We start from the raw sequence: 4,403 nt of genomic DNA, 5'->3' as shown, positions 1-4,403 counted from the left end.
GTGGTACTGGGGGCAGTGCTATGGTTTATGTGAGTGTGTCCCCTAAAGATTTGTGTGCCGAACACTTTACTCTATGTATGATATCGGGAGACAGTAGAATCTTTGGGAGGTGGAGCTCACTGGGAAGTGGTTTGGCTTTAGAAGGTGCTGGCCTCAGAAGGACTAATGAAGTTCTCTTGGAATCCTGATTAGTTCGTGTGAAAATGGATTGTTATATAGAGAAACTGTACTATGTGTTTGGCCTTTTCTGTATATGGCTTTGTTATATGGGAATACAGTCAAAATGACTTTGACCAGAAACCAAACAGATGAGATTTCTTGATCTTTGGCTTTCAGCCTCCCAGATGTGAGTTAAACAACCCCCTTTTCTTCATAAAGTTCCAGCCTTGGGTATTTTATCTTTTTTTTTTTTTTGAGGGTTTCTCTGGGTAACCAACAGCCCTAGCTGTCCTGAAACTCACTTCATAGACCAGGCTGGCTTCAAACTCACAGAGATCTGCCTGCCTCTGCCTCCCGAGTGCTTTCGGGATTAAAAGCATGCACCACCACTTCCTGGCTGTGTGTTTTATCTTATCACAACAAAAATAGATGAATAGAAGCAATGTTTTCGAGAGGGCTGGGGAATGGTGTCTTGATGTTGCAGCGGGGAAAGAGGACCCCTACTGTACCTACACTTTGAGAATTATAAGAGATGAGAAAGGGCTAGGTCGAGTTGAGAAGGGGCAGGAGAAAGAGAGCGAGACATTAGGGGACATTCAGGTGTCAGTTACTGTATAAAGAGGCCAAAAAAACTAAGTGACTAAAATTGTCAGAATGTCCCGAGTCTTCATGGAAAGGAAGGGGGTCATTGCAGAACACATGGTTCAGTAGAAAATTAGGAATTAGAGTATAAGAGAACCCATGACTTTATATCTTCAATCTTCCAGTGTTGAGGTGTTGAAGGGCATCGAAGGCTTGGAGAGATGTGTTCCAGACCTTGGTAGTGGGGTCAGAGCTTGGGCCTCGCAGTGACCTCCCGAAGACAGCTTTGTAGGTTAATGATGAAGTGATTCGGACATTTTGATGACTCCTGTGTTCCTAGAGGCTTGAGATGGGCCTCTAGAGAGACCACTGTCTTCCACTCCATGTCTATATCACATCATTCTCATTCCCAGAAACCTCAGGCACAAATTTAGACCTTCTGTGACAGAGTTCTCTAGGAACCAAATCAGAACTGTTTGCCAGCTTTGGCTTAGGTCAGTGTCTCAGTGAAGAGGTTTAGAGAAGGCAGTTGATATGCCGGGTGAAGCTGGGACCCGGATTTAGGTTTCCCATGTTTCCATGGCTGTGGTATCTGTTAACTCGGCACTGACAGAGGGACCAGCACTCCCCATACACTGCATTAAAGTGTTAGTCATAGAAAAGAGAGCTGACGGGAAATAGTTCCTTAATGAAAGGTGAAGGGTGGGAATGAGATAGTAAAGGAATGAGAGATGAGTGGGAACCACATGGAGACCGCAAACTCTGTTCTTTCTGCTCTACCTTAGAGGCTGTGGAAGGGGCAGGGCAACCACTTTGCTTCCTCCTTCTGAGAAAGATCAGAGGCATGTGGGCAAACTAGTTCAGCTTCTGGTAAGTACTAGGTCATTCTGGAAATGTCCGTTGATATTGAGGAAAGGTCTGATAATGAACTGGCTGGTTGGGCAAGTTTTCTTCTCCCGGCTGGAGATATAAAAACTATGAAATTAAGTTCTGGGAAGCGTCTTCTGGGGATCATCCAAAAGTGGGACTCTTAGGAACGAGGACACTTGGGTAACTTTACTTGGCTAAAAAATAGACGCTAGGAAACCATGGCATGGGTGTTCTATGGTGTCTTCAAAATACACAAGGCTGCATCTGGGGTGAGTTTGCAGCCTTTCATGTACTCTGATTCTGAGAAGTCTGTGCATTTCTTGGGATTTTGACATGTTCTGCTCAGAAATATATTTGGGTCTATTTAGTTTAACGCCAAAAAATCAGAAAGGCTTGGGATATACCATAGTAGAACAACCCCAATTCCAGAGTCCAGGGTTCACTGGACCCAAACGCTTCTTCCCCAGCCTGTCTCTCTCTATTCCAAAAGTTCTACAAATCCACCTGAGTCTATATATGGATCTGAACAAACCCTGGCGGAAGCTTAGAACATCTCTTGGACACAGAAGTTGGGGTACGTGTGCCCTAGAAGGATCCTTCTGTTAAACCATGTGTTATGGGCATGCCGTATCCGGGAGAGCTCTTTCCACCAGAAACCACTTGCTTCCCAGCCTGTCCTCTGGCCCCATGCCATGAGCAGAGTTTCTATTCCCCTCCTCAACTTCCAGATTCATACACTGGGTTATAATCTCCATTATATCAGAATGTGACTGCATTTGGAGGTAGGCCTTTGAACAGGTAATTAAGGCAAAATGAGAGAAGGTGGTCTCCTAATTTATCCTCACTGACATCGCTCTAAGACGAGGCAATCAGGACACAGATGAACACAGGGAAGATGGTGTGAAGAACCGGGGACAGCCACAATTCAAGGGGTGAGGCCTCAGACGAAGGCTACAGCCATCTCCAATCACTGATCTCACATTTGCAGAACTGTCAGGAAATTGATGTCTGTCGTCAAAGCCAGCCAGTCTGTGGCACTTCGTTATGACAGCCTGAGAAGACGAGGATGCCCTGTCTAGGAACACTTCCATTAGACGGGTGTAGGGCTAGGTTAGCACTTGTCCATCCCTGGAAATCACAGAGTGGGATATGCGGCCTGGATTGGCTGTGTGGAGCTGTCTGTGGAAGGAGACAGTGTCTTCCCTGGTCTCCCTGACTCTTCCTGGCCACCATCTATTCCCGGTCAGCTCCTGGAATGCACTAGAAGCTGACAATGGGGGGTCAGGATTAGAAACGTGCATCATGTCCTGCAGCTAGGGAACCAGGCTACTGCACAGGTTGGCAAACACGGAGACCAGGAGTTTTGCAAAAGAGAAAAAACATATTTGAAGGCAGCTGAGGTGGGCACAGAAGGGGAGAAGCACAACCAAGTCCAGTTCCTGGAGGATGGAGTCTGGTGACATGTATGGGATAAAGAAACGGGTTGGGGGAAGGGTGGTTGAGGTGAGGCAGTTGGTCTTCATGGCTCTTCATGGGATGCATGTTCAGAACATATCAGCGTTAGAATGTTCTGAAGGTAGAAATTTTGACCCTCTGATGCCAAAAGGTCACCCACTGCTCACCTGCTCAGATCCAGATGAGTCAGTTTCAACAAAAAGGTCTTCAAGTATCAGAGAAGTGACCCAGGCAACCATTATCATCAGAACCCACACGTTAGCGGCGTTCATGGCAGAGCGTGGAAGACCCAGAACCTGCCCAGCTGTGTGGCCTCTCAAACGAGAGATTTTTTTTTTTTTTTTTTTTTTTCGAGACAGGGTTTCTCTGTGTAGCTTTGCACCTTTCCTGGAACTCGCTTTGGAGACCAGGCTGGCCTCGAACTCACAGAGATCCGCCTGGCTCTGCCTCCCGAGTGCTGGGATTAAAGGCGTGCGCCACCACCGCCCGGCCTCAAACGAGAGATTTTTTAAAAGTCAACTAGAATTGGGGTTAGGAAGGTGGTCCAGTGGGTAAAGTGCTTGCTAGGAGTGCATGAGGACCTGAGTTTGATCACCAGGACCCATGCCATGGTGCTCCAGGCCATGGTGCTCCAGGCAATGGTGCTCATCTGTAACCCCAGCACTGGGGCAGCAGAGACAAGAACATCCCTGGGCCTGGCTGGCCAGCTGCTCTAGATGACCTAGCAAGTTCCAGGTTCACTGAGAGAGCCTATCTCAAAAAGTGAGGTGGAGTGCAATTGAGGAAGACACCAGACTTTGAGCTCTGCCTCTGTCTGTCTGTCTGTCTGTCTTTCTTTCTGTCTCTGTCTCTCTGTCTCTCTCTGTCTCTCTCTCTCTCTATCTGTCTCTCTGTCTCTCTCTCTCTCTCTCTCTCTCTCTCTCACACACACACACACACACACACACACACACACACACACGAACCTACACACACACAAACAAAAATAAAATAGAAGTCAGCTAGTCCGCTAAAAGCAAGTTATCAAAAGCAAGTGAAGCTAGATGATATTATTTATTTATTTAGGTCATAGTTTTTGTGGTGGTGGCGGTGGGGGGGGAACAAGCTGGTGGCTCATGCAGGGGAAGCGGCTGCTCTAATGTCAAAGTCCTTGCATTTTGGATCCCTTTAAAACATACGGAGCTAAATATGGCTTGTGGGAACATTCAAAGCCGCAAGGGCTTACAACAGAACTCAGGAATCTCTTGGTGTCTTCCAGAGCCACAGGCACACGTGGTCTCCCGCAGAGCCTATGGGAGCCGGTTCCATAAGAATAGAAGTTTCTGGGCTGGACCAGG

Source organism: Peromyscus californicus, unplaced genomic scaffold (genome assembly GCF_007827085.1).
Source record: "Peromyscus californicus insignis strain IS unplaced genomic scaffold, ASM782708v3 Scaffold_3__1_contigs__length_106647218, whole genome shotgun sequence".
Taxonomy (NCBI): Eukaryota; Metazoa; Chordata; class Mammalia; order Rodentia; family Cricetidae; genus Peromyscus; species Peromyscus californicus.
The sequence above is the reverse complement of the archived record's forward strand: the minus strand, read 5'-3'. Positions refer to the sequence as shown.